This window comes from Pleurodeles waltl, chromosome 5 (assembly GCF_031143425.1).
Source record: "Pleurodeles waltl isolate 20211129_DDA chromosome 5, aPleWal1.hap1.20221129, whole genome shotgun sequence".
NCBI classification, from domain to species: Eukaryota; Metazoa; Chordata; class Amphibia; order Caudata; family Salamandridae; genus Pleurodeles; species Pleurodeles waltl.
In genome coordinates this window covers 1,209,478,916-1,209,501,719 of record NC_090444.1, presented here as the reverse complement: position 1 = coordinate 1,209,501,719, position 22,804 = coordinate 1,209,478,916, and positions in this window count along the sequence as shown.

Genomic DNA, 22,804 nt, shown 5'->3' with positions numbered 1-22,804 from the left:
TGATGTAGAGTTGCATAAAATAGAGTGGTATAGAGTAGGGTGAAGTGATGTGGATTAGAGCGGAGTGAGGCAGAGTAGAGTGGCATAGAGTAGAATGGCATAGAGTGCGAAGGAGCAGAGTGGGGTGGAGTCGAGTGGAGCAGCCTACGGGGGCTTAGCAATCAAAAGATTTTAAATGAGAGTGACAATGAAAAAAACAATAGTATGCCGTAGGTGGGTTGTAAACCCACTAAATAGTAAACCTCAAGACTCGCAGAGCAGCACATGCGCTGTGTGGGCGGGACCTAAAAAGTAGAGCGGGGTTCGTACTCGGTTTGTTCAACTCATCTCCCCAATTAAATTGGACCGGCCTGGGGGAAACACCACCAGTTAAGCAATCAATAAGACCATGTGTGTATAGTGCATATAATAGTAAGGCCACTGGAATTATATGATTGTCCAGATGTAGCGTTTTTTTTCTCATAGTTATAGGTTTGCTTCATTTGCCACATTATCCATCATTTGCCACATAATCTGCAGATTTTAACAAAAAATAAATTTGTTTCTAGCTCAAAAGGTTCAAAAATTACTAAAAGAGCTACAACACATGTTGCCATGCATTGGAATGTCCTTTGCAAAGCTTGACTGGTCACCTTTTAGTTGCTTATTGTTATATTTGAATGTTCCATTGGTACAACTGGGTTACAACAAATGCCCAGCCAGTGTTATCAAGTTTAAAATGAAAAAATAATGAATTAATACTGTCGCAAAGGGCCTGATTACGAGTTTGGTGGTCGGAATACCTGACCGCCAGACCCGTGGTGAGGAGACCGCCGTTGAGTTGGTGGTCTCCCCAACGGCCCTATTACCACTTTTCCACTGGGCTGAACGGTGGGACCAAGGTTGGGAAAGGTGTGGAAGCATTGCCCCTGACTCATAATTGAGCAGGTGGCAATGATGATGCTCCTCTCAGGGTGCACATGTGCCCTTGCAATGCACAGCAGATAGTTCAAATTTCAAGGGTCCTGGGCAGGGGCCCCCTCCACTTGTTCTCCACCAGCCTTTTCATGGCAGTTGAACTACCAGGAAAAGGCTGGCAGAGAACAAGGTTTTAATCAGCAGGGCGGTGCTGAGTTCAGCGCCGCCCTGGCTGATTACAACCAGGACCGCTGTCATCCCATTGGGATCAGTGATCCTGGCGGGGATGGCGGTAGGTGAGCGAGTCTCCCCACCAACTTTGTAATGTGGTGGTCAGACCTAAACAGCTGTGGTGGTCTGGCCACCACCACAAGGCTGGCGATCTTCAGACTGACAGCTTCGTAATAAGGCCCAAAATGTAACACATTAAGCGACACAATGTGCATTTTCTTGCCACTTAATTTACTCAGCCCTAATGCATAATTTGTCCCTCTCCTACCACAGAATTCCAGTGGACCTGCATATAGTCCTTGATATCCGTTAGCATTTTGAGACTTGTATTTCTTGTTATGTAAACAGAAAAATAAAACTACAAGTCTTAGAATGCAAAGAAAATAACTGAATAAGCTACTGAATAAAGACATAGGGCTCCTTGACAGCTTTTTTGGTAAAGTGGAAATGCCACTTAAGTGTAATAAGACACCACTGCATAAGCATTAAAAATCCTTTTACCTGCGGCATCCTGAGTGCTGACATATAGCTCCCCTGTGACTAATACTATCTTTATGAACAATGGGGTGGGAGATACATTATGACGCAGAGAAACTGTTAGTAGCCTGTGCTGCATGTTGTAGGCATTATCTTCCATACGTAGGGGGGATGGTTCAGCAGGTTGAATGCCTGTGGTGGACATCTATGCAACCTGTATACCACAAGGTCAAATTTCTCAGACTTTTGCACCGCTAAGGATAACAAAATTACCACGATTTAGAACACTAATGCTGATAATGTTTTCCATTGCGCTTTAAGCATATTTCTTGCAACTGTACATAGCATGTCCCAGATTTACAAGAATCCGGTGTATCAATACTGATGTACCAGATTTATTGTGCAAAAAAATAAAAGACACCATTTCCCCAGAGAGACACAAAAGCAATGGTAATCTTAATGATAAAGACTATAGATAGCATCATCTTTCATCTTTTTAGCACTTCCACACACCCATCTCGGATATTACTCTTCGCCAGGATTAGTAGGAGTTGATACAGAAAGGAAAGGGACACATGCTTTAGGGAAGATGCATCCTGTCCAGTCTGTCCAAAAATATACTCGCTAATTCCTGTCATAACATCAAAACTCGCTTTAGTGTTAGTGCAGCACCTACATGTTGCTGGATTGCAGTTTCAATGCGCATTGTTCGCGAACATGCTTGGAAGCTTACATGTGACTGGCAATGCACAGACTTATGCATTCTATGACAAGCAACGTTTAACGGAATACACATAGTAAGGAGCATTTCTTACCAGAACTGACATAGATGAAGTCAGTGGATAAAACAATGCTGAACACAGGATGGCAACCCAACTCCCTGGAAGCACTAAGAACAAAGTTGCGCCACCAGCTATTTAAGTGCATGGGACGCATAGGAAATAGGAAATGGCATTAAGGCTAGAGCTGATGACTTTGGATCTGGGCAACCAGGTTCGAGTCTCTTATACTGGATTCACCCTCCTGCGATTATCTGCAAATCTCTCTGTGCCTAAGAACATATAAGTAAAACTACAAGGGGCATATTTATACTCTGTTTGCACTGAATTTTTGCCATTTGGTTTAATGCAAATTCTGTAGAAACAACTCCATATTTATATTTTGATGCTAGACACATCTAACGTCAAAATATTGGAGTTAGCGCCATTTTTGGGATGCGTGAAACCTCCTTGCGTCAATGAGATGCAAGGTAGGCAGTCCCGTCCAAAAAATGACTCTAAGCCCCTAGCTCCTTATTTATCCTCCCGTGCACAAATGGTGCACGGAGGAAGGCGGGCCTAAATAATGGCGCTAAGCCTGCTTTGCGCCATTATTTTAATGCCTCGGTAAGAGCAGGCATTAGGGGACCTGTGGACCCATTTCCATGGTCAAACACCATGGAAACAGCCCACAGGTGCCCACCCCAAGCCCCAGCAACACCCACACAAGAGGGACACCATCGGATGTGAGACCCCATCCCAGGTAAGTAGGGTAAGCAGAGGTATTTTGAAAACTTTTTTAAATTGCCATTGGGGGCCCTGAAATGGGCCCCCCTATATGGCCCTGGGTGCAATGGCCATGCCCAGGGGACACTTGTCCCCTGTGCTGGCCATTGGGTTGGTGGGCATGACTCCTGTCTTTTATAAGACAGGTATGGATCGTTTTGCATCAGTAAATGACGCTAGGCTGGTTAACGGAATTTTTTTGCCTATAACCAGCCTAGCTTTTTTTTTTGGCAAAACCCTTGTACTGCCACCCCCAACCATCTATTCTCATTTTATCTGATGCTAGCCCAACCAGTGCGCAGGCTTGGGGGATTCCATAAATTTGGCACCCTGCTGGTGCTCAGGAATGGCGCAAGCAGATGCTATACTTTTTGACACAAAACTGCCCTTCCTCAGTTTTGCGTCACAAAGTATAAATATGGGCTCCAATGCTCCAATAACTTCGGGTTGAGTCCCAAAATATGATAGAAAAACCTAAACCAATTTGTTTCTGCCTTGCATGAAGCACACTCCCAGATTACAAAACAATATTAACTTATGTTTTGTGTGTGATCGGGGATAGCTTATACAGAGCAGAACTACATGCTAAAATACCACAATAGTAGAAAGGGACATGCTGGCGTGTCATGTGAGGGCTCCTGTGTATGGTGACAAGTATTTTGTTGAGGGTATTAATCAAATGGGCAATGTGTGATGCCTCAGAACAAGTTTATATGTATGAGTAAAAAATTTGTATACAGGGTGAGACATCGGTACACCTTGGCGCATAGTCTGTGGGCAGCAAAGTCCTTTTTAATGTGCCCAGAGGGGCACCTCTCTGCTGAACTTCAATCCTTCTACTCAGCATCAGTAGCGTACAACACAACATTAGGTGGAGTTTCCCAACCTGAATGGGGGATTAGGTGGAAGGGGAAATAAAGATGTGGCACTATCGGCCTCACAATGCAACATTAGCAATGGCACAGAATTAGCAAAGCAGGAGAATACTACAAGTGGTAAGTATTCTGTTGGCAAAAACACCCCCGGGAGGGACAGGTCAATCAGCAAAGGTATACGGGTGGGCTTGGAGGGATATATTTTACAACAATAACGGAGTGTTAAATAGGAAACTACACTAATTAGACAAAGTGGAGGGGGAGTAAGCAAGCAAAGATGGGGCAGGCAGCATCAGTGAACAGGACAAGCAAAGGGGGTGTGTAGGAAGCTGTCCAGTTGTGGGGTGGGTCCGTATGCTACTTAAACCTTATACCAGGTCCAGGTATCCCCTCTTAGTGAAGTGTAAGCAGTGTCTAGAAGCCAAGCTCTCTAGAGGTAGCTGTGGATGAACAGTCAAGGCTTATCTAGGAGACATGCAAACCTCATGCAATACCACTGTAGTCACACAGCAATTACACAAATGAAAGAAAACACTCAGCTGTACAAAAATAAAGGTACCTTATTTTTGGCACAAATCACCACAAAATACTGGACAGGCGGACCTACTCTTAGGAGGTAAGTAATACACTAAATATATACACTAGCAATCAGAAATAGGCATAGAAAAGGTTAGAAAACAGTGCAAACAGTAATAACAAATTGGGTACCCTAGGGGAGCACAAACGATATATTTAAAAAAAATGGAATGTGAACAAGGTACCCCCACCTAGGTAAGAAAAATGTGTAGGGGGAGCTGGGGGTACTGGAAAACCACAAAGGTAAGTAACAAAGTACCCCCCCCGGCGACCAGGAATGCAGGAGTAAGACACTGGATTTTCCTCAAGGCACCCAAAAGGAGGAAAAGAAGAAGAACAAGACACCAATAGAAAACTGAAACAAAACCAGCAATGGATTCCTGAAGACAGAAGACCTTTGGAGCTAGGGGACCAAGTCCAAGAGTCACAGTGGAGTCCAGGAAGAGTAGGAGGCATTACCCACCCTGCTGCAGATGCAGCAGTTGGTTGACGGGGATGAAGAACAGGTCAGCACTGCAGCCCAGGAGCCGATGAAGAGTTATTGCTGGATGCAGATGAAGTCCCACGCCGCAAGGAAGATTGCAGATGGGTGTCGGTGCAGGATTCCCACCAACAAGCCTTGGTAAAGGCAAACACACGATTAATGGAAAAGAGGTGCTTCCAGGGGACCAGCAAGGCCCAGGAGGACTCAACCCAGGAGGGGGAGTCGCAGGGGACCCACAGCACCCACAGGAGCAGAGGAAGCACCCACAGAAGTCCCACAGGATGGGGACACAGGAGTCGCAGAAAGAGCCCATGCAGTACTACAAAAGTGGATCCCACGTCGCAAAAGAACCATGCAGGAGGCTGTGCTTTGTAGGATGGAGTGCTGGGGGCTTGAGCTACACGTTGCCTGAAGATACCTTGGAGGAGATGCCAACAAGCCTTGGCAGCTACAAAAAATGTGGTGCACGGTGGTATTGTCCTGCCTGAGATGGCAAAGGCTTACCTCCACCAAAGTTGGACAGCTGGCAGAGAGGACCAGGAGGACTCCTCCAGACAAAAACCCGGGATGCAGGATCCATGCAGCTCAGGAGGAGAGGGGATACACACAGCTGGTCATCGCTTGTTGTAGGTGCCTGCGGTTGCAGAGGAGTGACTCCTTCACTCCAAGGGAGATTTCTTCTTCTTATGCAGGCTGAAGAGTTGCAGTCTTCTGAGGATGCACAATGAGGAAATTGTTGCAAAGCTAGCAGGAGCCCTGGAAACAATGTTGCTGAAGAATCCTTTCTTCTTGGAAGCAGTTTGTCGGATCCTGGAGGCTCCAGTCACAGTTCTATAGGCCAGAATTTGAAGCAAAGGTTACAGAGGAGTTCTGCTAGAATCTTGCAAGCTGAATCTGAGGATCCACCCAAGACAGAGAACCTAAATAGCCCTTGTTGGACCTGGCTTTTTGACAGGGTCATCCCCAAACTTTTTGCCTCCTTCCTCCTATTTTTTCTGACCTCTTGTTGTTGGCTTTTGACCTCTGGGCACTTTACCACTGCTAACCAGTGCTAAAGTGCATATGCTCTCTGTGTAAATGGTACTATTGATTGGGTTATCCATGATTGGCTATTTAATTTACTTATAAGTCCCTAGTAGAGTGCACTATATGTGCCTAGGGCCTGTAGATTAAATGCTGCTAGTGGGCCTGCAGCACTGGTTGTGCCACCCACTTCAGTAGCCCCTTAACCCTGTCTCAGGCCTGCCATTGCAAGCCCTGTGTGTGCAGTTTCACTGCCACTTCGACTTGGCATTTAAAAGTACTTGCCAAGCCTAGAACTCCCCTTTTTCTACATATAAGTCATCCCTAATGTGTGCCCTAGGTAACCCCTAGAGCAGGGTGCTGTGTAGGTAAAAGGCAGGACATGTACCTGTGTAGTTATATGTCCTGGTAGTGTAAAACTCCTAAATTCGTTTTTACACTACTGTGAGGCCTGCTCCCTTCATAGGCTAACATTGGGGCTGCCCTCATACACTGTTGAAGTGGCAGCTGCTGATCTGAAAGGAGCAGGAAGGTCATATTTAGTATGGCCAGAATGGTAATATAAAGTCCTGCTGACTGGTGAAGTCGGATTTAATATTACTATTCTAGAAATGCCACTTTTAGAAAGTGAGCATTTCTTTGCACTAAAATCTTGTTGTGCCCTTCAATCCACGTCTGGCTAGGTTTAGTTGACAGCTCCTTGTGCATTCACTCAGACACACCCCAAACACAGGGTACTCAGCCTCACTTGCATACATCTGCATTTTGAATGGGTCTTCCTGGGCTGGGAGGGTGGAGGGCCTGCCCTCACACAAAGGACTGCCACACCCCCTACTGGGACTCTGGCAGACAGGATTGAACTGAAAGGGGGCTTGGTGCATTTCTTAGAGACTCTTTGAAGTCACCCCCACTTCAAAGGCACAACTTAGTATAAAACAGGGCCTCTGCCCTACCTCATCAGACACTTGCTGGAGAAGAAACCTGAACCAGAAACTACATCCTGCCAAGAAGAACTGCCTGGCTGCTCAAAGGACTCACCTGTCTGCTTTTCTACAAAGGACTGCTGCCTTGCTGTTGGCCTGCTGCCTTGCTGAACTCTTGTCTGGCTGCAAAAGTGCTCTCCAAGGGCTTGGATAGAGCTTGCCTCCTGTTCCCTGAAGTCTCAGGACCAAAAAGACTTCTCTCTTCCTCTTGGACGCTCCGTGCGCCGAACTTTTTGATGCACAGCTTGTTCAGCGGCAAGAAAAACGCCGCACACCGACGCTGATCGACGCGACGTCTTCGGGACGACCGAAACTTTGACGCACGGCCTCGCAAGGACAACGCCGCCCGACTTCCCGGGAGAAATCGACGCAACGCCTGCCGTGAGATCAAAACTTTGATGCACTGCCTCGCAAGGACAACGCCGCCCGACTCCGCAGGAGAAATCGACGCGACGCCTGCCGTGAGATCGAAACTTTGACACACGGCCTCGCAAGGACAACGCCGCCCGACTTCCCAGGAGAAATCGACACGACGCCTGCCGTGAGATCAAAACTTTGACGCACGGCCTCGCAAGGACAACGCCGCCCGACTCCGCAGGAGAAATCGGCGCGACGCCTGCCGTGAGATCGAAACTTCGACGCGCAGCCCCGCAGAACGACACGCAGCCGGAAAACAAGCAGGAAAATCGACGCACAGACCCGGGACATCTGGTACTCCCCGCAAACCACAGTAAAAGACTGTCCGTGCGCCGGAAAACGACGCCCGACTCCCCGCGTGGAAAATAACGACGCAAGTCCGTGTGTGCTGAGGAGAAATCGACGCCCACACCAGTTTTCCATGCACCTCTTCTCCTGTGGTCCTCTGAGGAGATTTTCCAGGTACTTTGTGTTTGAAAGAGACTTTGTTTACTTTCTAAAGACTTAAGACACTTTCTATCACTTTTCAGTGATATCTTTACAAATTCATATTGCAACTTTGATCGTTTTGACCTGAAGATACCCAGATAAATATTATATATTTTTCTAAACACTGTGTGGTGTATTTTTGTGGTGTTATGCTATGGTGTTGTATGATTTATTGCACAAATGCTTTACACATTGCCTTCTAAGTTAAGCCTGACTGCTCGTGCCAAGCTACGGGAGGGTGAGCACAGGCTGATTTTGGATTGTGTGTGACTTACCCTGACTAGAGTGAGGGTTCTTGCTTGGACACAGGGCAACCTGACTGCCAACCAAAAACCCCATTTCTAACAGCCCTGAAAGGGGGATTGGTTACCTAACCAGGTAAGCACCTATCAGGAGGAGGGTCTGACGTCACCTGCCCAGCCTGGCCACTCAGATGCTCCCAGAGTTCTCTGCCAACCTTAGAATAAAGATGGCAGAACCCAGGGACCCTCTAGAGGATCTCTGGGCACCACCCCTGGGGTGGTGATGGACAAGGGATGTCAACATCAGGACAGTGTGCGCTCTACAGGTGATGTAACACAAAAAGCCAATCCTTATATAATGTAACAATTCATGCATTATGTGTTAATGCAGCATGTTAATCTTTTGCATTGCAGAGATTCAAATTGAAACATCATTAATGCTGTTTGCAATGTATTGCTCATTTCCAAGACTTTGCTGCAGGACTACAGGGTGTGGTTCGGGTGTGGTCCCTATTCTAAACCTTTCTAGAAACCTTTCCTGCAGCCTGACTGGGTGTGGCACGTGGGCGGGGCCTGGCTCTATTTAAGGGAGCCAGCCCAGCTCCACATGCTCAATATTTAGAGGTCCTGGTGCACAGCAGCAGCATTTTCCTGAGCTCCTGTTCTGGAGGCCTACCTAGGATTTCCAGGCTGTGTCTTCATTTCCTTGGTGATCTTCGAGCAGGGCGGTAAGGCGGAGATCGGGTTAGGCCCCCGACTCCGTTTTCAGAAATACTCGAGTTTTGGGCCTTTTTGGTTAAATCGCGTGTGCAATGGTTTTCTTGGGATTTAACTCTTGCAGTTCGGATCAGCAGTGTGCGTGATAGTATCTTGGCATTTAAACCTTGATGGTTGAATCGGCAGCAGAGTGCACAATTCATTCTTGGCATGTAACTCTTATAGTTTGGATCGGCAGTGCGCGCGATCGTACCTTGGCATTTAAACCTTGATGGTTGAATCGGCAGCAGTGTGCACGATTCATTCTTGGCATTTAACTCTTGTAGTTCGGATCGGCAGTGTGCGCGATCATATCCTCGCATATAAACCTTGATGGTTGAATCGACAGCAGTGTGCATGATTCATTCTTGGCATTTAGCTCTTGTAGTTCAGATCGGCAGTGTGTGCGATCATGTTTTGACATTTGAACCTTGATGGTCAAATCGGCATCAGTGTGCGCGATTCATTCTTGGCAATTAAAACTTGCAACTCAGATCGGCAGAGTGCGCGATCGCATTTTGGCATTTAAATACTGATGGCTGAATCAATGGCAGAGTGCGTGAGTCATTCTTGGCATTTAACCCTTGTGTTTCAGATCGGCAGATTGCGCAATCATTCCTAGACATTGAAATCTTGATGCCCAGTTTAATATTCAAAGTGTATAATAATTCCTAGGCAATTGAATCTTGAAAGTCTAGACAGAGTGTATCCTTGCAGTATCATTCAGGAGCTTATCACAGTTTATTCCTGAAAACCAATGTGTTCATTCATGAGCTTATCACAGTTTATTCCTGAAAACCAATGTGTTCATTCATTATTGTTATAGTGTGTCCTTGCAGTATCATTCATGAGTCTAATGCAGTTTATTCCTGAAAACTAACGTGTTTATTGATTACTGTTATTAAGTAGTTTCTATTCAAAGAAATAACTTGAGTCAGTTCAAGGTTCAGGGCATAAGATTGTATTCCACAAAAATCTCATATGAAAGCTTGCATAATCCCTATTTATTTTCCAGGCATGCAGAGCTAATAAGGTCATGATATAGGAAAGCTCTTGATCATTCATGTTATCAGTATATAGATATTATGAACCAAGTTTATGACAGTCAATGTGAATAATCTGGCTATTGTGTTCTTAACTTTTACTTCCACAGGTCTCCTTCCCCGCTGTTCCCAACCTAAAACCCCATCCCCCACTTGGCCATTCTTTAACTCTGTGCTATAATGGCCAGTAGAGTTTGGAGCTGCCAAGAGGTGGACATATTGGGAAGAGGCGCAAACCCCGAGGATCCGGACTCCCTGACAAAGGGGTGGTCACTCCCCTTTCCATTGTCCAGTTTTGTGCCAGAGCAGGGACTGGGGGGGTCCCTGAACCGGTGTGGACTGGTTTATGCACTGAGGGCACCAAATGTGTCCTTCAATTCAAAACCAGTGGTTTGGGGAGGGTTCCCCTCCCAAGCCAGTCACACCTATTTCCAAAGGGAGAGGGAGTTACCACCCTATTCCAAAGGAAATCCTTTGTTCTACCATCTTAGGTTTAATTGGATGAAGCAGCAGGAGGGCAGACACCTGTCTACCTGTCTGAGGGATGGCAGCAGCCGGACTGCCTGGAAAACCCTACAAGACTAGTGGTAGCAATGCTGGGGGTCCTCTAAGGAGCCCCCAGAGTGCATGGAATCATACTTCCAATACTTTCAACAGTAGTGGGGTATGATTCCGACATGTTTGATACCTAACATGCCCAGGTGCGGAGTTACCATTATGTAGCTGGACATAGGGAGTGACCTATGTACAGTACACATATAAAATGGCGTCCCGACACTCACGAAGTCCAGTAAAATTCGTGGGGGCACCTCTGCTAGTACAGGGATGCCTTCACACACAGTCCTCTGGGCTGAGGGGGCCTACCATAGGGGTGACTTACAGTGACCTGGTGTAGAGACCGGTAGTGAAACCGGGTGCGTGCACCCGGTTCACGCAGACTGCAATGGCAGGCCTGCAGAACCCTTTGCATGGGCTCCCTATGGGTGGCAGAATAACTGCTGCAGCCCATAGGGATCCCCTGGAACCCCAATGCCCTGGGTACCTAGGTACCATGAACTATATGGACTTACATGGGGTGACCAGTATGCCAACTGTGGGAAGAAAAAGGTTCAAATTAGAGGAGAGAGCAAAACTACTGGGGTCCTGGTTAGTAGGCCAAGAAAGAGGGAGAAGGCAGTTTCCTACAGGGTGGATGCAGTGGACTATAGAAACAGACTGCGGGGGAGTAATTAACATCAGGGACAGCTGTGGAAGGAGGGCTGAGGTCAGCACCAACAAAGAGACTGGAGACATAGCAAGCCACAGTATGGGCAGTGGGAAGAGGGGAACACGTGCACTATTATGGAATATAGCTGAGAAATTAAAAAAGAAGTACCTCCAAAAGCAAGCAGCCAGTGGAAGGACACTGGTCACGGGGAGGATGCTGTACTCGTCCAAACTCCATGGAACAAATGGCAGGACCGAAAGAGAAAGGATGAGAAGGTAAAACTAAGAGGCCCGAACAGTGAGAAGCAATGAAATGAGAGTGCCTTGGAAGCCAACCTACGGTAAGTAAATGTGAGATCTCTAAGCCCTTTTTAATTGTTTTTTTAATTTACAAAAGATTTTGCCACAGCGCAAGCGATGTACATGCAAAACCTAAAAAGAGAGGCCATGGTTCTGGATAGCAAAATGTAATATAAATACGGTGTCTCAGGCAAAACCCCACATTTAACACAAATTATGAAAAAAGGAATAGCATAGCAGAGAAAAAGAGAAGCTTGATAGAAGATTGGGTGAGAACAGGAATGAGAGCTTTCCTGGCCACATGGGGAAGTATGGTCCGTCAGGGTGAAAGTATACCGAGTGGAGAAAAGCAGGTATACTTAGACTATACCTAGGTTAGAAAAGAGAGAGGGATAATTCACACAGAAAGGGCACAGCAATGTCAAAATATGAGATGCTGCTACAGTGAACCCGGTAGGATCCTTAAAAAACAAATTGAGTCCCCATTACTCTTGGAAAGAAAAGTGAAGAAAGGGACAAGAGCAAGTACGGCAATTCAGAATATCATCGTTTTAGCTCAGTCAAAGGCACACATATTTGATGACAACACAGGACCATTATACATTTTCAGTCTCACATCACCACAGTTACTTTCTTTCTCTTATCTCACTGTCTTTAATGTCTCTCTTTACACTTCCTTTCTAGTCCACTTTCTCTCTTTCAGTGTCCTTTTTTACCTTTCAATTGCTAATTCTTTCCTTTGTTGCTCCTACTTTCTGATTTTTCTTCTTCTAACTTTTCCTTTCCTTCATTTGCTTATGTTATGTTTCTCTTTCAGTTATGTTTCTATGTTTTCTCCTTTCTCTAATTCATCATACAACCACCCTTTATTTTTGTCCGGCATTCTTTCATTTACATGTTTGTTTCTGTTTTTCTTTTGTGTCTCTTTTCTTTTGGCTGGCATTTACCTATTTCAATCTTTCACTTTTCTCTTTGAGATTATTTCTCTGTTCCAGTCTCTGTGTATCCCTATAGCCTTTCTTTCTTTTCTTTTTTCTTTCGCTCTTTCTTTCTTTTCCCACCTTTTGCTATTGCCTATTTCTTTCTTTGACTCAGCCAGCAGTTTCTTTTTGCTTTAAAAGATTGTATTCCACATAAACGCTCTATTGGAGAACAGCGGCTAAAAGGTTGGAAATATTTTCAACCAGCTGTGCACATAAATCATATGAAAGGCTCCATTTTCAAGGCTGATGCACCAAGTGACATTTCATGAATTAGATGTATCTAAGTGGACAGCAAATTACTTTCTATTCAGCAAAATCTGGTTGTTATTTTCCACATTTTTCTTCACGTTGAATCTGAAATAACTCGCTGTTAAGGGGCACATCTAATCAACCACTTGCTGGCGGTGCTGAATCCCCACAATGTAAACCAATAAACATTTCTAATGCGTTTTCTGTTCTATTTTCAGTAAAAGAAAATGCATTCTAGATCATTCTATGTTGTTTCTCTTGTCTGGGTATTGTTATCAAATGAAAGAGGAGCAAGGGATTATAAATATGCTTAATACTATAGAGCTTCCATGAAAGGCTTGAGAATGCATATTAATGTATGCAATTGTTCAAAGAGTACAGTGGCATGTAGCTTCGGGTTGCAGCTTGGCTGCCAGCGCTCCATTTATAGAATCTTAAACACCAAGAGGGTTTGAGTTGGCTGGTACTTGTCAATTTAGGATTAAACTGCAATGTTTTTCACACTCGCTAATACGGTGCGAATTTTGATCTTTACGAAGAAAAATCTATTGCATACATATTGGTGAATGAAAAATCTATTACATGCATATTAGTGAATACAAAATATATTGGTGCATGTTAGGGAACAGAAACTGTGACTTCATCCCATTGTGAAAGAAAATTAAGAGACCCCCGAGGACAAATCGGATTTAGGTCACCTAAACTGACTAGGCTGGGTTTAGCTATAAAAATGTGGAGGCACGGGATTAATCTGTGATTATAACGCTTTCGTTCCTGCAGGGAGAAAGACAGAGAAATGAGAAACAATGGATGACTCACTGCCCCCTCCATCCTTTGAATGGAAGAAATATGTACTATTTGGCTAGCACATGCGGGCAGCTTAGAAGCAAGAGCAAATCATTTTTGATGAATAGCTCTGAAGATTCTCGCGTTCTTCCATGCTGGTGTACGTTATTTACCGGGCTACTGAAATTGTGAAGCAATAGAGGACTACATTAGACAGTGCCATTAACTACTTTCTGAGGCAAGAAAATGCAGTGTATGGGGCATAAGCAGAACATTCTTTTGCATTATTACTATGCTAATGCGTCTTTTAAAATAGACTATTGTCTGGATGAAAGATTTATGTCAGCAGTTAGTAACTGAAGCTGATCTTTGCAGAGCCTACCAGTGTGGCACAAAATGTGTCATCTTTTATTTTTAAGAAGAGATGGAGAGGTCTGTAGATGAGAGAGTAACTCATTCCATGTCTTTGCTGCTAGGTGGGAGAGGAAGCGGCAGCATCAGATGCAGAAGGTGAGGGTTAGAGAAAGGGACGTGGAACGGAGGTGTCTAGTGGGCTGATGGAAGTTCAAGTCGTGGTTCAAGTAGGCAGGTCCACAGTTGTGTATGGCCTTGTATGCATGGGTCAGGAGCTCGAACCAGCACCTTTTCTGTTCAGGGAGCCAGTGGAGTTCCCTGAGGTAGTGGGTGCTGTGGGTTTGACTAGGGAGATCAAGGACAAATCTAGCTGCAGCTTTCTGTGTGGGCTGGAGTCTTTGGAGGAGGTGAGCTGCAATCCCTGCTTAAAGAGAGTTGGCATAGTCCAGTCGGATGAGATGAGGGCCTGGATGATAGTACGTCTGGAGCTTTGAAGAGTCTATGAAACATGCTGAGGACGAAGAAGTAGGAGCAGGAGACAAAGTTGAACTGAGTTGTCATTGTTAGCTTGTTGTCCAGAATGATGCCTAGGTTCCAAGAGTGATCGGGGGGGTAGGAGCAGCTCTGAGTTCTGAGGGCCACCAGGATGTATTCCATGGGGAGCTTTTGTTTTGGGACATCAGTACCTCTGTCTTGTCGGTATTTAGCTTCAGACTGTTGTCCTTCATCAATTTGGCCATCTCTTACATGCAGGTGTGGAAGTTGGTCTTGGTGTTGGTGGTATCTTCGGAAAGGAAGAGGATGAGTTGTCTCTTGTTGACATAGGATATGATGTTGAGTCTGTGGGTTCGGCAATGTTGGCCAGATGTTAAAATACAGCTGTTATTTCACAAATTTTCACATTATGCAAAATGCACAACTTTTGCATTATGTTACTTTGCATTGCTTTTTTTAAGAGTGTGAACCTTGGATAAAAAAGTCCCAAGTAGAAGACTGGTTTACTCAGAAAATATCTTGCCAAGGGGCATTTTCTTCTTCAACAGTCTCCTGCCTGTATCTCACATCACTTTTTTCGTCTTAGATACATGTATCACCTTAGCAGGAAGGAGACATGCCTGCAGTGCTTTTAGCCTGGATGATCTAAAGTGAAGATATTTTACATGCTTTCAAGTACACTATTTTTAATTAAAGAAATAGAATTGAATTTCGAAGGAAATGTGGTTTCTTGCAATTAATTGTTTCCATGATGCATATCTGAGGCTGTATTATGAAAGTGCCCTAGGGTGCTGGGACTGCATGTGATCACTTTCTGTACCCTCTAGCACTTTTATCATAATAGAAGGACCATAGACATGTGTGCAACACTTTTTGTAATACTGATTGTGCCAGTGCACATGTAGCGCCAATGCAATCTAAATGGGGCAGTCCCTTATTTGCATATGGGCCATTAAAGTTAAAGCACACTTTGCCTCTGCAGCTGTGTTATATTAAAGATGTGGGGGCGCAGACAGAAGAACTCTAAGGAGGTGCATTGATTCAGGTGGCACAAAGTAAGTGCATTGGTCCCTGAAAGCCCAGGAAGAGGTTCTCAGGTACCCCCGTAAGGACCCTCCTGTTGAAGGGTGCAATCAGTCAGTGCACGCACCTGCAGGGGAACTCTGGTCCCCTTTGTGTGCCAGCATTGCTGCCTGCAAAGGAAAAATAGACTGCGTCAAAAAAACAGTACTCCTTTCACTATTGTTATGCACCCCCTCATCCACCCCAACCCCCACCCCGTGCAGGCCCGAGCTGAGAGAGAAGTTTTATAATGGTGACATAAAAATATGAATGCCTTCATTGGCTGGACTCCAGCTGGTTCCTCTATTTCATCCAGATATGTCACCTTATTTTATGAATTAAGTTGTCTTAATTTAGTTTTTTTTTTTTTAAACTGAACTCGTGGTTTTGTCCGAAACTTGTAATTCATAATTTTGTGGGCGAATCAGCCAAATCAGGAATAAGGTGCTGCTTAGAAAGTGGGCCCCACTAAAATTAATAGATCCCATCTACAAAACACAGGAATCTACTAAAGTTATCTCCATAGCAGTTCAATGGGTGTTACTGTTAACAAACTCACTTTTGTCGCTGGATCCACTAAAAGCCACTTGTAAATGTTCAATGGAAAATACTGCCAGGGTGACCAAACATTTGTGATGTAGTACAATGTGAGAAAGGAACCGATAGTGCAGAGCTGGTGTTCAGTTTACATTAAGGCCCTGATTTATACTTTTTCAAGCAAAACTGCGCTAACACAGTTTTGCATGAAAAAGTATAACACCGGCTAGCGCCATTCCAAGATGCCGGCCGGGCATCATATTAATGGAATGATGGTAGCCGGTGGTAAGGCCCAAATAGCATCATGAAAAAGGATGCTAGCCAGGTGGGGGAGGCGTTGGGGGAACAGGAAGTTGTGCGTCGAAGAATGACGCTAGTCTGGTTAATGGGGCTAGGGAAGGGCACCTGTGGGCCCAGAGGTCCCCTAGTGCCTGCCTTGACCCAGGTGTTAAATAATGATGCTAAGCAAGCTTAGTGTCATTTCTTAAGACCTCCTTCCCCCATGCTTGATTTTAGCTCAGTGGGATAAATATGGCACTAAGGCCATATCGTCATTTTTGCACTGGAACGCCTACCATGCATCTCATTGACTCAAGGTAGTTTCCTGCAAGTACAAAATGACTTTAACTCCAAAACACCAAAACTTTGGCGCTAGACGGGTCTAGCGCCAAAGTATGAGTATGGAGTTAGGTTTGTGCTGAATTTGCGTAAAAAAATGACACAAATTCGGTGCAAACAGGGTATGAATCTGGGCCTAAATGTACACAGCTGTGTGGCCATAATCGGCATTTGTGTGCCATTTCCCAGAATTTGCGACCCCTATGACAAAACAACACGTCGGCTCATTTGTCAGCTCTTTGAAATAAAGCTATCCACCTCCACAGAGTTCTAAACATTTCATACCAAAACATCGACTAGGCTCGTTCTTTCTTTAAATGAGCCATAGAACTTTGACTTAATACTTAACTAATTAGATTGCTTGCAGTTAAAGTTTTCACTTTCTATTATTGATGTCTGTCAATGAGCATGTATTTCTCCCTTAAGTTTATTCTTTTGTGACGAAAAGCCCAGGGCGTTCAGGACCAGTAGGGTAATTTCCAAGAACATGTTTTCTTTTTCACTGGAACCTTGGTATTGATGACAAGTGTGATGACCTGCTTTCCACACGCTGTATCTACACATGTTAACATAAAAAGAGTCTCTTGGCTCATTTTTGTCCTCATATAATTGAACAGCAGTGGTCAAAATAAAATGCAGTATGTCAAGTGCGTATTTTGCTAAATTAAAGCTAATGATATTTTTAGAGTTGAGTGGTGGGTGTCCCAATAGGGTATTTGGGCACAGTCTGGATCTGTACATCACAGCTTTAAATACTTTGTGGCATATTTATATTTCCTTTGGGCTGAGTTAGCGTAATTTTTGTTTACGCTAATTCAGCGCAAGTTTAACTCCATAATTATATTTTAACGCTAGACCCGTCTAACGTCAAAATATTGGAGTTAAAGTCAGTTTTTGTATGCGTGAAACCACCGTGCATCAATGAGATGCAAGGTAGGTGTTCCCTTCCAAAAAATGACTCTAAGTCCCTAGCGCCTTATTTATTTTCCTGTTAAAAAATGGTGCACGGGGGGAGGTGGGCTTAAATAATGGCGCTAAGCCTGCTTAGTGCCATTATTTAACACCTGGGTCTGGGCAGGCGCTAGGGGACCTGTGGACCCATTTCCTTGGTCAAACACCATGGAAAGAGCCCACAGCTGCCCACCCTAAGCCCCAGGAACACCTCCACCCACACCAGAGGGACACCAAAGAATGGGGGGACCCCATCCCAGGGAATTAGGGTAAGTATAAGTATGTATTTTAAAATATTTTTAAAGTGCAACTGGGGACCCTGAAATGGGACCCCCTACATGGCACTGGGTGCAATGGCCATGCCCAGGAAATCCTTGTCCCCTGTGCTGGCCATTTGGGTGGTGGGCTTGACTCCTGTCTTTTATAAGATAGGAGCCATGTGGTATGGATAGTTTTGCGTCAGGAAATGATGCTAGGCTGGTTAGAGGCATTTTTGTTACCTCTAACCAGCCTATTGTCATTTTTTTGGTGTAAAACCCCATTCCCCATACCTCCACCCCCACCAGGCTAACGTAATTTTCCCAGATATCAGCCCACCCTTTGCACCAGCTTGCCGCATTCCATTAATTTGGTACCTGGCTGGTGCTCTAGAATGATGAAAGCCAGCGCTATACTTTTTGACGCAAAACTGTGCTTGCGCAATTTTGCGTCAAAAAATATAAATATGGGCCTTAGGGACATATTTAAGAGCTCCTAACGCAACCGGAGCTTCAGTTTTAGTGACGCTCCAGTGGCACTATGCACTGCACCGTATTTACAAGGTGGCGTTAAGCCACTTTTTGTGGCTTAACACCACCTTGTAAATATGTCACCTTCACACGTAGCACTTTGTGAGGAGGGGGCGTGCAATGGGTGTTACTATGAGCGTGCCACAGCAACACCCATTGCATTTTGACACTGCCCCAGAATTACGAGTTTTCGTAAACCTGAGGCAGCGCCAAAATCTAACACCACCCCTGGAGTGGCATTAGCAGGGCGCAACAAGAAGAAATGCTTTCATTTCTCCTCATTTTTTGCTCTTTTTGTTTGTACTGCATTCTGCAGCACACATAGAAAGAGCAAATCACCATTTAAGATTGTTTTTGTGCAGGAAGGTGCTCCTTCCTGCACAAAAACAATCTTCCCCTCAATGTAGTCATCCTTGCACAATGGAGCAAGGGTTGCGATGTGGTGTACAGCAGCAAATTTAGTGGCGGCGCAGAGGGCAACACAGGGGTGTGCCATATTCCAGTAAATATGGCGCATTCCTGCATTGTGAAAATGATGGAACACAATGCTGCCAAATTAGGCGCAGTGATGTGCAGCGTCATCTTCCCTTAAATCTGTGCTTAGAGTCACAGGAGAAAAATGCATAAGCAAACCTGGTATGACAGTCTTGATGAGTTCTCATTGACTAAGATACGCCCAATTTATGTATGCTTTTCCCGTGTCAGTGTGGGTCTGATGCTGCTTAGTCTCTCAGACTGACTGTGTAAAAAACACATACAAAGGGCCGTCACTTTTCTTGCACCCCTTATTGCCCCCCTAATGCCACCATGTGTGTGCTGTAATTAACATACATTGCACCATGGCGGTAGTCAGGGAACTAGCATCAACATTTTTTACGCTAGTTTGGCCCTTTGCAGGATTAGCACCAAAAATGTTGGTGCTAATCCTGCAAAGCACAAGGAGGCCAATTGAAAACAATGGCGTGCCTCCTTTTAATGCCTGCTCAGTGCAGGCATTAAAAATGCCACAAAAAATGGTGTAAATAAATCTTTTAGATTTCATTGTGCCATTTTCACAGGCCCCCAACGTGGGAATGCCCCCTTGCATACATTATGCCTTGCACAGACATAGGGGGTCATTCTGACCCCGGCGGTCAAGGACCGCCGGGGCCAGGGTCGGCGGGAGCACCGCCAACAAGCTGGCGGTGCCCCGCAGGGCATTCTGACCGCAGCGGTTTGGCCGCGGTCAGAAGAGGAAAACCGGCGGCATGGGGATTCAGACACCCCATACCGCCATCCTGTTCCTGGCGGTTCGCCCGCCAGGAACAGGATGGCGGTATGGGGTGTCGTGGGGCCCCTGGGGGCCCCTGCAGTGCCCATGCCAATGGCATGGGCACTGCAGGGGCCCCCGTAAGAGGGCCCCACCCTGAATTTCAGTGTCTGCTTTGCAGACACTGAAATTCGCGACGGGTGCAACTGCACCCGTCGCACCTTCCCACTTCGCCGGCTCCATTCGGAGCCGGCTTCCTCTTGGGGAGGGTGTTTCCCACTGGGCTGGCGGGTGGCCTTTTGGCGGTCGCCCGCCAGCCCAGTGGAAAACCCAGAATAACCGCAGCGGTCTTCTGACCGCGGTGCGGTATTCTGGAGGGGGGAACTCTGGCGGGCGGCCTCCGCCGCCCGCCAGGGTTAGAATCACCCCCATAATGTGGCACACAGGGTTACAAAGTAGTGCAATGCATACAGTGCATGCATTGCACCACTTTGTAAATATGGCACAGCATTTTTGCCATAATATCTCCACATTAGCATAAAAAATGAATGCGCTAATGTGGCGATATATAGTGCTAGGTTCTTCTTAAATTTGGGCCAAACTGTGCATGTCTTGTATGGCGAAAAGATCATGTTCAATCTGTAATGCACAAACTGTGTATGTAGAATGCGGGCAGGCAGTGTTCTGATTGGAGATGGGCCTCTAGTGGGTCTCATATCTCTCAAATGGAGTACTGCTCCTTGGCAATTGAAAGGTCATGCATCACAATTACAGTGTAAATGACAGTGCAGTACCTAATGATTTCCTGTGCTGACAATCATACTGTACATGTGTCTGTAAGCCTTACAATGCAGACTTCATCTAAGTGGACCTGATGGTGGCACATGGTAAGTACAATAAAAAAAAAACACTTGTCAAATGCTGTGTGCGTGCAAGTGAGAGCATGTTTGTGCATGAGCATATACAAATGAGAGACTGTGCATGAGTATATCTGTGTGCATCTGGTACTTGTTTATGCAGCTATTTGTGGCCTAACTGTACAAAAATCTTTAAATTTTCTTTCTCCCAGGAACCACACCAATTTCTATTATCAATAGCCTCCATTGCTTACAAACACAACATGCACCACCCCCTGCCACTTAATTGCACCCTGCCTCCCCGGTGGCACCTCAAGATCCATGCCAGGAGAATGTCAGAGTCACAGGGAGTGCATCAATGCTGCATTGATGTTGCTGGGACAGCTGCCAAAATCGTCACCTCAGGTGAAGCAAAATTAGGCTTGAAGACTTCTCAGCATTCATTTGGAGCGTTGGCAAAGGTATTTTAGGCGGTCCAGATTGAGAAATTCCGTAGTTAAGACTTGAAGAATTCATGACTTTTATCATAGTAAATTCAGTTGATTTGATGGCATGAACGTCCTTCTTATGATACACAAATCTTAAAAAACTGAAATAGAGTTCATCATAGATGTCAGACTAAAATCTTTGTGAATGGCAAATCTCAGTTTGTTGACTTTATCCTCGGGCATAGCATGTGGTGCACTTATTGGTTCCGACTGTCTCTTTCCAAATACATCCAGAACGTCCTTTACCAGAGTACTTAAAATCACCAATTTGGTAGACAGGGACTTGGTAAATGAGATGGAGTATTCCACTCTGTCACTGTGATTGACTAAAACACTACCTGCAAACACTTAATTTGCTCATCAGAAATGCCCTTAAATAGTGGTAGACAGGAAATTAAAGAGACAGGAATAGGAAGTAAAGTCGCAGGAGGTACTGGCACCATCTTGGATTGGGAGGTCAAGGCAAGTTCTAATATTATGCAGGAGGCCACCTTGGATTGGGCTACAATACCCTGCTTCAGAAAATTATTTGCATTTGCCCTTTTTGCTGCTGGCTATCTCTCAATTTATCTTTTTGAGGCATTGCCCACTACAGTAGATTCATGTTCCTTATGAGCAGGAACAGAAGACCGAGAGAGATGTGCCCCACCTCATTGACAGGAGTACATGCAGGAAACAAAAGTGTTGTGCTTCACTCCAGAAGCCGGAGGTACGCAACGATGAGACACCAGAGCCAGGTTGTGGAAGCCCTCTTTCTGAGGTTAGCTCCCAGTCTCAAAAGATGGGTTCCCAGCCAAGGAACCCTGCCTGAGCACACAGCGCAGTCCACTGCAAATCACAATGTTTACCCCCTCCCACCCAACTTACCAGGAAAGGCATGGAGAAGCGGAAATCTACATGGGTGCTTGAACAATAAATCAACCACCACAGGCATGTTCATTTGCATAATATTCTTTCCCTAAAAGGAACTGAAGATGACCCCCAGAAAGACAAGAGTTGCAAATAGCCCAGCTGGGCATTCCATGCAGCACTATCACCAGCTTCAGGGCATACTTTGCAAAAATGTTTTTATTCCTTCCATATGTCTATGCTGGGTACTGGAATATTTCAGAACAATACTTCTGAGACTGTGAGGGGGTTTGGTCCAGCACACTAGATGGTGAACAAGCTGTGAGGAAGGTTGCTGAACAAACATCTTATCTTTTATAATGCCGTAGACCTGAGGGTTGGAGAGGACCTGTGGTGCCCGCCCCAAAGCAGTGTTGATGATTTCCCCTACAGTGCGGTTGGTGTGGCATGAAGACCACTCAAACTGGCTTCGTGAGATGGTGCTGACTGGTGGAGAGGGAGCTGGGGGACCTGCAACCATACTTCACTGGGCCTACTGGGTGTTCTTTGGTCCGTTTATGGCACGGAGGGGAAGGCATATTGACACAGATTGAGGGTGCAGTAGGGACAGAGGGTTGGAGGCACTGCCTGGGGTGGACCAACATGGCTTCAAAGTCTGAAGTACTAGGGGGCATATTTATACTCTGTTTGCACCAGATTTGCATCATTTTTTTACGCAAATCTGGCCCAAACCTAACTCCTTATTTATACTTTGGTGCTAGACCCGTAAAGTGCAAAAATTATGGAGTTTGGGTCATTTTTTTGCCGTGGAAACCTACCTTGTTTTAATGAGATGCAAGGTAGGTGTTCCAGGGCAAAAATTACTCTAAAGCCTTTGCGCCTTATTTATACTCCCATTCAAAAATGACACACAGGAGGGCCTTAAAAAATGACTCTAAACCAGTTTAGAGTAATCTTTTAACGACTGGTCAGGGCAGTATTAAGGGACCTGTGGG